Below are 14,230 nucleotides of genomic sequence, written 5' to 3'. Positions count from 1 at the left end.
TTGGGTGTTCTTGAATTTGGTCCCATTATTGCTTCTCATTTTCTTGATGGGGAGACTAAACTCCTTTTGAGCTCTTCTAACAAAAGTCTTCACTTTGTCTCTAACTTGACACTTATCAAACAAGAAAAATACCCAAGTGAAACGGGAATAATCATCAACAATAACAAGACCATATTTGTTACCCCCGATACTAAGGTAGGCGACCGGTCCAAAGAGATCCATGTGTATGAGCTCCAATGGTTGCGTCGTGGTCATGATGCTCTTTGGTGGGTGAGGTACGCCAACTTGCTTTCTGGCTTGACATGCGCTACATATCCTATCTTTCTCAAAGTGAACATTTGTTAGCCTAAGGATGTGTTCATCCTTTTGAAGTTTGGCCAAGTTCCTCATCCCAACATGGGCTAGTCGGCGATACCAAAGCCACCCCATGCTAGATTTTGTCACTAAACAAGTCTCAAGATTAGCTTTACTTTTGTTAAAATCAACTAGGTAAAGCTTGTTCTTTAAATGACCCGTAAAGACAATAGAGGAATCCTCCCTTCTAAAGACTTCCACATCCTTATCCGTAAAGAGACAATTGAAGCCCATCTCGCATAATTGAGAGACAGACAATAAATTGTAACATAACGAATCAACATGTAAAATATTTGTAATTGGATGCTCAAGGGTTATAGCAACTTTACCGAGATCAATCACATCCCTCTTAGAGTTGTCTCCAAATGAATATTTTCATTTGAGTCCATTTTCGGGGTATATGATGAGAACATACTCCTTTCTCCGGTCATATGATTTGTACACCTACTATCAAGCACCCAACTTGACCCACCGAAGGAGTATGCCTACAAAACAGATTTAATTGCTTGATTTAGGTCCCTAATTTGACTTGGGGCCTTGCATGTTAGTCATAAGAAATTTAGAAACCCAAATAGAAGAATTTCTATATGTGTTGGCTTCCTTTCCAACATATTTGGCAACCACTTTTCCACTGCTGTTGTTCCTTAAAACAAAACACGAAGTCAAGCTTTGTCGAGGTGGTTGAAACTTTGGTTGGTAGGCATACTTGTTCATAGTGTCCCATACTGATTCCTTTGGCTTCTGCTGAACCTATTTCTACTAGGACACCTTCTTCTTGGGCTTAGTTTGATCAGGAGCAGAATTGGTAGCCTTCCTATTTTTGCGGAAAGCAGCATAGCCGGCCTTCACTGCGGCACTGCCTCTCTAGACTGTGGCACTGCCGCTGTCTATGTAGGCTAATCTATATCAACTATTTCCTTCCTCTCAAACTTGACACACTCATAGCCATTTATGATCTTTCTTCTATTTGTCTTGGCTCTTGCAGTATGCCCAAGCCCATACTTGATTGAGGGGTGTCTCCCTTGCTTGAATTGAGGCACTTTTGAATCATTTGCCTTCTTGTCACTTACTTGAGCCTTATCACTCAAGCAGTCCTTGCTAGTGATCTCATTGAGTTTAGCAATTTCTTTTCTCATTGCCTCCATGTTTGCAAGGTTAGTGGAATAAGCATTCAAATCAATATTATAACATTTTCCACAATCTTGACTAGTGGAGGAAGTAGAGGCATCATTTGCCTTAGAGGGATGTGAGTTGCTATCCCAAAGAGTGTTATATTGCAGCTCAAGTTCTTTATGCTTTTCATCTAAGTCACAATACTTTTTCTTGAGAGCAATATTTTCTTTCTTTGTGATAGCATGGTCCCCTTGTTCTTTGGCCAAGGCCTTGCGCAAGGGTTCCACCTCACTTCTCTCTAATGCAAGAGCTTCTTTGCTAGTAATGTAGAGATCCTCTTGTTGGATAAGAGTTTCCTCTCTAAATTCTAGCTCAACTTGGATACTCTCTAAGTCCTCCATTAGTTTAGTGATGAATAGTTTGGTCTTTCTATCTAAGTTCTTAGTTAATTTATCAATTTCTTCATCACTAGAGCTATCACTAATATCACTACTAGAGATATCACTAGGAGGTGGAGGTGGAGGAGCTTTGGCCTTGAATTTAGATTTTACCTTCTCACCCTTTGCCATAAGACAAATGTGAGGGGAGTAGTAGTCATCATCGGACATGTTGGTGAAGAGTCTTGGTGAAGAAGATGGCACATGGAGAGCAATGGTTGTAACTTTCTCATCTTCTTCACTTGAGATTTCAATAGATGAATCCCATTCATGCCCAGTGTGAGCTTCTCCCATGTTTTCCTTGCTCTTTCTCTGGTCGACATTGTTCTCCTTGATCTCATGTGGGCACTTGGCTATAAAATGATCAGTGCTTCCACAATTGTAGCATATCCTCTTCTTCTTGTTTGGAAACTTCCTCTTTACTACCTTGTACCCTTGCTTCTTCAACCCTTTGTGAAACCTCCTTATAAAAAGAGCAACATCATCCATTTTCTCATATTGGTCATCATCATGTTCACTCTCACTAGAGAATGAGGTGGTCTCTACTCTTTCTTGAACTTGCTTGATTGCTTTGGGCTTGCTAATTGAAGCTTACTTGTTGGTCTTGGACTTGCTAGTAGAGTCTTGCTTGCTTGATTTGTTGGCCTTGAGAGCTACATCCTTGTTGATCTTGATGCCTTCTAGCTTTGCTTGTAATTCTCCAAGCTTCTTCCTCTTATTTGCTTCTTCTCTTTGCATGTCAAAGGTCAAGATCCTCCCAAGTACATCATTTGGTGTGAAGTACTCAAACTTTTTCTTGTCTCTAATTAGAGTTACTACGATCTCATTTCATGGTGAATAAACTTTCAACATAATCTTGACAACTTTATGATCATCTAGCTCATCACATCCATAGCCTCTAATCTTGCCCACTATGGTCATCAACCTATCAAACATCTCTTGTGGCCCTTCTCCATCCAAGATGATAAATCGATTGAGCTTGGACATCAACAAATCAATTCTTGCCTTTCTCACTTTGTCAAACCCTTCATGTGCAAGATGCAAAGTATCCCAAATTTGCTTGGCAACATCCACACCAATCACTCCATTGTACTCATCACCATCCAAGGCACTAAGTAGCACACTAGTAGCTTGACCGTTGAGGTGGATGATCCTCATTTCTTCCATGGTTGGATTCTTGGGATCAATAGGTGGCTCAAATCCATTGCAAATAAACTCCCAAATGCCAGGATGAAGACCTATAAGACAGGGTCTCATCAAGTGCTTCCACTTGGCAAAGTTAGTCCCATCAAAATGAGGTAACTTGCCCATAGGCACATTGATCAAAGACTTGCGATCATGGTTAGTCATAGACATAAAAGAATAGTTAAAGGATATGGCAGCATATTTGTTGTTGTCATTCTTCTTGCCCTTTCCTTTCTTGTCCTTCTTGCTATGCACTTGGTAGGACTCATCATCATCACCATCTTTGGAGCTGCTAGATAGCTCACTTGAAGATGCATTGGAGGCTTTTGCTTCTCTCTTCTTTTCTTGCTTTCTTCTCTTCTAACCGCTGCTGCTCCTTTTTCTTCTTCTCTCTTGCTTCTTTTTTCTCTTTTCTAGCTGCCCTTCTTCTTCTTCTTTCTTCTTCATTTTGAGCATTTTCGACATCGGTTGCCTCTAGCTACAGGAGCATGGAGTTGCTTGCTGTAGAGGCGCTAAGCTCACTGCTGTCGGTGTCATGTAGCCCAACATCCTCTGAATCGATGTTGATGGGCTTTACAACACCGGATCCTCCCTCGAGCTCCATACCTCACACGGTGAAGCGCACACGAGGTAACCTTGCTCTAATACCACTTGTAGGATCTCTGGTATGCCTAGAGGGGGGTAAATAGGCCTGTAAAAATTCAACTCAAACCAAAGTCAAATTCACCCATGGCACTGTCGCTTCATGAGCATGACACTACCCCACAGCTACACTGTCGCACCAAACAACGGCACTGCAGCACCTGCCAGAGAGATTAGTTCACAATTCAAAATCTACCCAACAAAATTTAGATCGGGTAAATTTCCTAGCTTCTTGCAGGGTAGAAGATCACAGATCGATAGCTGAAAGTGGTGGGAACACCACACACAAGTAGATCGGCCTCAATCCTAGAAATCACCTCAACAACAACAAGAACACAAGTGTAGCAACACAAGCACAAGATAACACAAGGATTTATCCCATGGTTTAGCTCACCACCAAGGCTTGCCTAAGTCCACGTTGTTGAGGTATACCACTAAGGCTTAGGGATTTGTAGCCCTACCTCATTCTCAAGTCAAGAGAGTGAACTCTTGAGATGAGGGGTGATTTTATTCGCTGCAAGAGGTGGTTACAAACCTCTCATGGCTGCCACATAAGTTGGCAAGCTCCACAGGCGATGCTCTAGCCGGCTAGGAGCCAAGCTTCAGGAGTAATAAAGACAACCACCGACTAAAACATGCACCAAGTGCTTTTTAGAGTTTTGGAATTAATGGAGATGCTCTCTAATCGAGTTTTTGACCCTTTTTCCTCAAGGATTGATGGGGAAATCAATAGATTTGCTTGGGGGTTTGAGGTCAATAATGAAGTGAGAGAGAGAGAGCTCCTACTCTGTTTTTGGGTGTGCTGAAGTAAGGAAGAAGAGAACAGGTTACCCTTGGGGAGGAAGAGGAAAGGTATATATACCCCCAGCCCCCAACGGTCACTTAAATCGTAGATAATCGTTGGGGGAGGAAAGGGAAAGGTATATATACCTCCAGCCCTCAACGGACACTGCACCCAAGGGGTTAGGTGAGACAAGGCTATAGCCTTGAGGTCGGGCAAGGTGGAGCCTGTGGCCTTGAGGTTGGGTGAGACAAAGGTCACGACCAAGGGGTCAGGCGAGACAAAGCTCGCACCCAAGGGGTCAGGCGAGCCAGATCCCACGACCAAGGGGTCGGGCGAGACGGAGCCCACGACCATGGGGTTAGGAGAGCCAGAGCCTACAACCAAGGGGTTGGGAGAGCCAGATCCCATGACCTTGGGGTCGAGCGAGACAGAGCTCGTGACCAAGGGGTCAGGAGAGCCTCTCTTCAAGTGCGGTAGTGCCGCACTACGCAAGACAGCAAGGGTAATAGTGAAGTGTAGACTGTCTTGGCTATGAATCTGAGAATGCATGTGGTTGTTTGAGCACTTGGTATCACATATTAGCTTAACCATTGTGCCCCCCTTTATAGTACGGCTTTTTCTATACTCAAATTCAATATATAAAAGAATTTAAACATCCTTTGAGTTTGAAGATATCTACACTTATAATTGGGGGCTCCTCCATTTCATATAGCATCCTTGAATAAAAATTCTCTGCTTGTTATCTTGATAAATCTCATTAGTTCTCTCATTGTATGGTCATTATTACCAAAACCCACAATTAAGGCTTGATTGCACTTTCAGGCCAGATATGATCCATGGCTTTTCCTCGAAGAAAGGCAGAGCCCTTGGGACCGGTCAAACGGACCTGAGAACTATATGGATTGATCGCTAAGAATCTAGAGTCGGTCACCAGCTGACCCAAGTCAGACCCCCGCAAATGGAATGATAGGGCCCTACTTGGACTAGCCCGTTAATAGCTCACCAAGTACCATGATTCATCCATAGAGGAAAATCATGGCACGGCTCAGCCCTTTCATTTTTATCAGAAAAAAAATGCTTGAGAGAAGATGATCACAAAGATGAGCCGACCCTCGATCGGACCCCTGCTACGGCGGGGGCTCAAGGAAAGTTAGACTCACAAGGAGACCAAACACGTAGTCATAGAACGATAGACCCCCATAGGGGTCGGAATCACGAAAGACCTTTTTCGACCCACCAAATCTCATAGCTATACCCTAGAGGGGTTCGATCATGACAAAAGGGAATTGCCGTTTGCAGGACATGCCATGGCCAACAAAAGAAGGCCAAGGCCCTCAGTGTCCTCCCATTCGGAAAGCCTCTAAAGGAGTATTATACTCCTCCGTAGGCTTAGGGGCTACTGTCGGGGACCAATACTAGGGTACCCAAAGAGAAGGAGCTAATGGTCATCAACATTGATTTATCTGAGCAGTCAAGAGTACAACTACAGCTCTAATTGACCCCCAGGTGTGCGGGCTCCACCTGGCCTGACCTATAGGGGTGGGCTTCGCCTCGCCCGACCTCTGGGTCGAGGGCCACACCTTGCCTGACCTCTGGGTTGGGGGGCCCTGCCTCACCCAACCTCTAGGTCAGGGGCCCCGCCTCGCCTGACCTTTAGGTTGGGGGCTTCGCCTCGCCCGACCTCTCAGGCATGGCTCCTGACAGGAGCCTGTACTGCTGCCAACCACAACGGGCCAGAAGGTACAACCCAAGGTCAAACTTCAGGCATCGTGCAGGGAGCGGGCACATCTCAACATGACCCATGCCCATGACATGTCACTCCAGGGAACTCACATCACCAACAGTGACGGATGCATGATCACTATGCTGCCTACTCCCTGTACGGCCACTGACCAGCACGCTGGTTTGCCGCGTCGCCCACCAGGACGGAATGGGACGTCACGACCCGCTGATAATGTATGGGTGTGGCATCAACGGCGAACAGGCACTCGGCATGGAGCCATCCCTATCACCATCTACAGTGTCAACGGGACCCACATAAAGGAGAAGAAAGGCCCAGCGGTCCTAGAAGCCTTCCTCTCCTTGGCTCTTCTCCCTCTTTCTCTATGTGTAACCTGCTCTTCCCCTTCATCTATAAAAGGGGAAGTAGGATGCCCCAGGAGTGGGGACGGTGGTTCACCACTCTACACAGCTATAGACATCAAAACACATGCCCTAACACGCCTTAGGAGCACACGCACATCAGAGACTTGGGCCCTATCCCTCTCTTGTTCGTTTGTAACCCCTACTACAAACTTTTAGTGCTAGTAACATGAGCAGCAGCGATGAACTGGACATAGGAACTTTCTACCCAAACTAGTATAAACCTCATGTCCTCTAAGCACACCATCCGAGCCAGACGCGCAATACTAGAAATTTACTAGTTGGTAACTCGAAACACCGACAAAACTTGTTCTTAATCTTTTTTTGCATTAAATTAATACTAAAATTGCCTAAATTTCTAACAATCCAAAAACTTGATAGGCATTTTTAGTAGTTGGCTTTGCGCATGTACTGAAATCAAATGTTTTTGAGGGCACACATTACAAGAGGTGGCGTCAAAGATGCATATTGTGGTTGGCCGCTATGCATTGCTATTTTGTTGCCGAACCTAGATCAGCGGGACCGTATACTCCTGAGGAGGAGCATGCGTTTCAAGATGCTGATATTACATTCAAGGGGGCAATAATCAGCATGCTAGCAGACTCCATAGTAGATGCATATATGTGACTCTGCGTACTAGTAAAGAGATGTGGGGTGCACTTGAGGCCAGATATGGAGTGTATGTCGCCGATAGTGAGTTGTATGTCATGGATCAATTTCATGACTATAGAATGGTTGATGACCATTCTATAGTAGAACAAGCTCACGAGATACAAACACTGGCAAAAGAGCTCGAGAATTTTGGTTGTGTGCTGCCGAAGAAGTTTGTGGCAGGCTCCATTATTGCTAAGTTGTCACAGACTTGGACCAACTTTGCTACTTCTCTGAAACGTAAGAGACTGGAGTTCAGCATTGCCAACCTCATTGGCTCTTTGGATGTTGAAGAGAAGGTGAGAGCAAAGGACATCCGCTACAAGAAAATTGTTGAGAGAAATTCTAGTGGCCATGTGGTGCAGAAAAAATCTCAAAATTTCCATAAGAAGAAATTCAAGCAAGAACTCAAATAAAAGACCACTACTCCTTTTAAGAAGAATAAGAAGAAAAGAAATTGCTACACCTATGGTAAACCTGGGCATTATGCTAAGGATTGCGAGGAGAGAAAATGGAGGCCTAAGAAAAAATCTGCAAACATGATTGAGGTTGATGAAGGAACATCGAGGTAAGGTAATTTATTACCTATAGTTCTTTTAGTTTGTCGTTCACCTGATTGGTGGGTTGACACAAGCGCCAATATTCATGTGTGTGTGCTGACGTTTCCTTGTTTTCTTTTTATCATGTTAGGCGGACTTCCTCCTTGTTGATGGGGAATGGAGCTCGTGTTGCTGTTCGTGGTGTTGGTACGGTCGATCTGAAGCTTACTTCAGGAAAGACTATGCAACTAAAGAACATGCAACATGTTCCCTCAATAAGGAAGAATTTAATTAGTGGATCATTGCCATGTCGAGATGGCTATAAAGTTGTGTCTGAGTCTAATAAGTGTATACTTTTGAAGTATAGAACCTTTGTGGGTAAAGACTATGAGAGCGGAGGCTCATTCCGTTTGTCTTTAACTGATGCTTGTTTTAATTTTGTGAACCACGTGAGCCATGATAATGAGACAAATGTTTGGCATTCTTGTCTCTATCATATAAATTTTAGTTGTATGACTCCCTTAGCTGGTATGAATTTAATCCCAAAATTTGATATGATCAAAGGTTCTAAATGCCATGTATACTTGCAATCGAAGCAACCTCGCAAGCCTCACAAGGATGCTGTGGCGTGGGACTTGACCCCTTTTTAACTAATTCATTCCGATTTATGCAAAATGAATAGCGAGTTGATCAAAGGTGATAAAAGATATTGCTTGACGTTCATAGATGATTGTATTAGATTTTGCTATTTGTATCTGTTAAAATCAAAAGATGAAGCGTTGCATTATTTTAAGATCTATAAAGTTGAGGTAGAAAACCAACTTGAGAAGAAAATTAAACAGTTACGGTCTGATCACGAGGGTGAATATATCTCAAATGAGTTTTCTTAGTTTTGCACGAAGTATGGTATTATTCATGCGAAGACACCACCATACTCAACACAATCCAATGGGATTACCGAGAGGAAGAACCGCACTCTAATTGAGTTGGTTAACGCAATGTTATAGACAGCGGGACTATCTAAGGAATGGTGGGGTGAGATAATTTTAATAGCGTGCCATGTCTGAATAGGGTGCCCACAAAGAATAAAGAAATTACACCATTCAAGAAATAGGAGAAGAAGAGATTAAATCTTTATTATCTGCGAATATAGGGTTGTTTGGCAAAGGTGAATGTGCCAATTAACAAAAAGCAAAAGCTTGAACAAAAAACCGTTGATTGTGTCTTTCTCGGTTATGCTATTCACAACGTGGGTTATAGACTTTAAATAATAAATTCTGGAGCACCTGATGTGAATGTTGGTACTATTATGGAATCTAGAGATGCTATATTTTTTTAGAATGAATTTTCTATGAAAAATACATCTAGCACTTCTAGTCATGATTCTATAACACTTCCACAATTGCATGAACCGATAGAACACGCTAACGTTGAAACTCATGTGGAAAATCATGAGGAGGATAATAATACAGTCACTCGAAAGAGTAAGAGACAAAGGACTGCAAAGTCTTTTGGTGAAGACTATATTATATACTTTGTGGATGACACTCTTAAACCATAGAAGAGGCATATTCATTTCTTGACGCTGACTTATGGAAGAAAGCTATTCAGAGTGAGATAGACTCTATTATGTCTAATGGAGCTTGGGAGGTTGATGATCGTCCTTACGGGTGCAAACCTGTGTGATGTAAATGGGTGTTCAAGAAAAAGTTTAGGCCTGATGGTACTTTGAGAAGTACAAGGCGAGGCTTGTGGCTAAGGGTTATACCCAAAAATAAGGCGAATATTATTTCAATACTTATTCACCAGTTGCCCGTCTGACGACTATACGTGTGTTACTTTCCTTGGCTGCCTCACATGGTCTTCTTGTTCATCAGATGAACGTTAAGACAACTTTCTTGAATAGAGAGCTTAAGGAAGAGATCTATATGGATCAGCCTGATGGATTTTTAGCAAATGGTTAAGAGGGAAAGGTGTGTAAATTATTGAAATCTGTGTATGGCCTAAAGCAAGCACATAAGTAGTGGCACGAGAAGTTCGACAGAACTTTGACATTAGCTGGCTTTGCTGTGAACGAAGCTGATAAGTGTGTTTATTATCGGTATGGTGGGAAAGATAGTGTGATCTTGTGCTTATATGTGGATGATATACTAATTTTTTAAAATAATATTAATGTGATTGAGGAAGTAAAAGGATTTTTGTCGGAGAAGCTGATGTTATTTTTAACATAAAGCTATTCAGAGAAGGAAATGGTGGGGTAACCTCTGTTCTAGGTGGATGTTCAACTTAATAGTCTCCACCGAAACACCGGTATATTGAACAACAGCAAAACTGACAACATTTCTTCTATGCTTTAAAATTTGGTGGGGATTGATGGATTTAATTGGAATTGACCAATTACATTTAGCAATTAAATCAAAGAAAATTTCAAAGCTAGGATTCATGCTAAGTAAAACTCATGATGTGTTATAGCCATTAGTGGGATGTTTTAAGGTGGGCTGGTGGCTGATTAGTGAGTTACTAGTAACTGACAATTGATATGTCAGTTACTAGTAACAAATGTGGCTTTTATGTCATTATCAACCAGGTTGATTAGATGGTAACCAGTAACGGACAATTTATTTGTTAGTTACTAGTAACATACACGGTGTTTATGACTATTATCAACCACTACACCTGTCTGTTCGTTTTCGGAAGGCTACATAAGGCGGCATTCTCTTCTTCGCCCTATTCGGCTGGCTGGAAAACGGCTAATGCTGATGCTGATGCTGATTTGTTGAGAGAAAAACATTGTTATTTCGCTGAAACGGTACGGCTGATAAGTTCAAGCGAACAGAGCCCTTGTCCGCGAGCGCATGACACACAACCACGTCTCACCAATTCACTATTGAGTTGCTCTCTACCATCCACGTTCCGGTTCCTGCGCGCACGAGAATAGGGAGAGCAGGCCTCCAAAACTAGCGCCGTTCGTGAGTTCATCTGCTCGGGTGAAGACCGACAATCAGGTTTTTTGGGACTGACTACGCGACTGCTCGATCATTCGACAAATCGTTCCTCATCTTCTTCCCAGCGTTCGTGGCGGCGGCGGGAGATCGGCACTGCAACCAATCTGCGCTGCATCGAGCGAGACGACTACTACAACATGCGCTATGTCGACTAGCGCAACCAGCTCTGGTGCCGCTAGGTACGTTCTAATTCATTCCCTATCTTTAGCGATTAAAATTATGATTATTAGTATCATCTACATGGTGTCACTTAGATCACACGTGTGAGGCCACAAACTTATTCTTAATATTTTTTCTGAATTAAATTAATACTGAAATTTCATAAATTTCTAACACCTCGAGCCCAGAGGTTCCATGCCACCCATCACGGGATCTCCTTCAACCAGCGTGCAGTGGAAGGGACTCTCTCCAACGACGCGCGAGATCCAATTTACTCATATATTGATATTCGTATCGAGGAGCAGGAGTACGAAGCAATCAAAGCGGATGTTTTATTTTTATATTCCACTAGCAAAATATGTCCGTGCACCTGGACATACAATTTATTGTCTTTTTTTTTGAAAGGATACAATTTATTGTCCGGTATTTGTACCAATAGTAAACATGTTCATGTGTTATAGCAGGACGTACTATTGCATGGTCATCTAAAGCTAGCTATCTTTGTTTGATTTTAACTGGACCAACCTTATTTCAATTAAATATCAAGGCCAATAATTAAATGCATTGCAATAAAGTATTAACCTAACGTTGGCCTATTATATCCACCTATTTGAGAGGCTAACAAATATAAAAAGCAAACTACACATCCGTGCATGCCGAGTCACAACACGTAAAAAGTTGGGCTCCGCCGGTGAGGACATGACACTGTATCGCGTATTGCAATGGAAAAATATTATATATCGTAAACATAAGAAGAAACAAATGTGTGTATGACACGGTGATAATTCATGTAAATGGAAGTGCGTGAAATTATTAAGCAATTTTCAGAACACAGGAGTCTATACCACGGGAATTGAGAAAATAAAAAGAGTAAAGGAAAAAATTAGTGTTAGGTTAATCTCTACTATAATAAACTAATTAAAATTATATTAGATACTCAGGAAACGTTATCTACTGAAAGCCTCCAACCATTATATACCTAAAAAAACATACACAGAAATTTATCGCTATTAAAATTAAAAGTTAATAAAATACCTAAATCAAATTCGATGGTAACGATTCCATACGGAATGCCACGCTTCTCACACCCGCGCCCTCTAGCATGCCGCACGCCGCGTTGATTATTAGATGGATCGCACGGAACTAAAAAAAATAACCCAACCGAAGTCTCTGCTCGTAAATCTTCACGGACTCACAGTCGCGCGTGCCATTGCGGCGGCTCGCTGAAATCCGGCGGCAGCTCCTCGCGCAGTCGCGCTCGCGGCGTGCGGCTGCCTGCGTCGTCCGGATCCGGCCTCTGGTGGCGCTGCGGCGGCTCCCAGCTCTCAATCGCCCACTCCCTCTCGGCCTCTCCCATCTCCCTCCCGGCGGCCTCCCCGGTCCCGGTCCGGCGGATCCGGCCAGGGGTAGCACTGCGGCGGCTCTCAGTCGCTAACTCCCCCTCGGTCTCTCCATCTCCCTCCTGTCGGCCTCCAAGGTCCCGGTACGGCGGTCTCCGGCACTCCACCCGCTGGCGTGCTCGGTGCAGCTGCCGCCTGGTGTCCTGTGCACGAGACACCTCTGCCGCGAGCCAGCGGCAGCGACCAGGGAGGAGCCAGGCAAGGACTAGCGACACTACGACAGCGAGGCGGCCTGACTGCACGGCTGCAAGGTGAGCAACTCTCTGTAGTCTGAAACTCTGAATTGTGATGCGAGCAAACTCCCTGTAGCTGTAGTCTGAAACTCTGAATTTGCATATTACGATGTGCCATTTTCTGTGTAGCTGTGGTCCATGGTTAGTCACTTGAGCAAAAAAATAGAGGCCCGCATAAATATTACAATGCAACCAGCACATGGTAGCCTGTTTACAATAAAACAGGAGTATGCCTTAGATATACAAACAGAAGGAGGGACTATCAAATATAATACCGAAAAAGACTTGTGAAACGTCTATCAGCAAAGAATTAAATGTCAATATATCAAAAAATAAAACAGGGCTCAGGGCATATTAAAGATTAACAAGGATACACATTATTGATGTTAAATTGTTGTTTCATATTACCTGTACAGATCTGGGTTGTTTCTTTTCTGCATTCCTTGCAAGTATAACCTGTACAGAGCGCACATGTATGCAACTAGCCGCTGTGGCATTTTCCTTGCAAGTAGGTTCTGTCATTTTCTGCTCTCAGAGCTCAATCCTGGAGACAAAGTAACAAGCTCTGGAGTACCATGTTTTAGACCTATAGCAGCATGACCATTTAGGCTCAAAAGAGAAAAGGAGAAGAACATCCGTTAGGTCTGATGTCATCGTCTTCCTCACATTTTAACTCTGCCCAAACAAGCACCTCTTTGTCCAACTATAATGAACCAATCAAAATTATACTAGGTCCCCCAGAAAACGTTCCCCACTGAGAGATTCCAACCATTATGTACCCAGAAAAACATACACAGGAATTCATCTCCATTAAAATCAAGGGCTAATAAAACACCTAAATCAAATCCGATGGCCACGATTCGATGTGGGATGCTAGGATTCTCACGCATCCACACCCCGCATGCCGACGCCGCGCCCTCGCTCCTCCCCGCATCCCGCACGCCCGAGTTCGATTCCTACTTCCGCCCATGCATTTTCCTGGAAAAACAAAACCCGCCGCAATTCGTGGGCGGCGCGACGGTCGCGTACCTGATGGCGTGCCTAGGCACGGAGGCCGCCGCGGCTACCGAGGAGGGGGCCGTCGTGCTCCCGACCCCGGTCCCCGCGCTCCTGACCGAGGATGACGTGCGCTGTCGCCGTCATGGTCTTCGCTCCTGCCGCCGCCGCTACCGAAGCCGAGGAGGAGGCCAAGAAGGAGGAAGAGGAGGAGGAGGCCGTCGGCCTCTTCAACCTCTTCGACTAATTTCGATGTGCTTGTGTTTTCTGTTTGCGTTCTTGCTGTGAATAAGAACATTTGTGGAACATATTGTCAAGTTTGTCTCTCATAACCTTTTGTCTATTTACATTTTTGTAGGGGCCAATGTGTCTGGTGGTAGGGGTTTCTATTTGAAGGACGCCTGGCAGAGTGGAGTGGCAGCGCACCGCGGAGAAAGGCCTGTCCCGGCCATAAACCATTGTTTATAGAATAATATATAGACCGATGGTTTATAAACTTTAAGACCGGTCTTAGTAGTGCTGTGTGGGCTTGTCTATTTTTTCTGTGTGTGAAATGACTAATCTCTGCGAGACTATAAATTCGTGTTTCT

This window comes from Miscanthus floridulus, chromosome 8, assembly GCF_019320115.1.
Source record: "Miscanthus floridulus cultivar M001 chromosome 8, ASM1932011v1, whole genome shotgun sequence".
NCBI lineage: Eukaryota > Viridiplantae > Streptophyta > Magnoliopsida > Poales > Poaceae > Miscanthus > Miscanthus floridulus.
The sequence above is the reverse complement of the archived record's forward strand: the minus strand, read 5'-3'. Positions refer to the sequence as shown.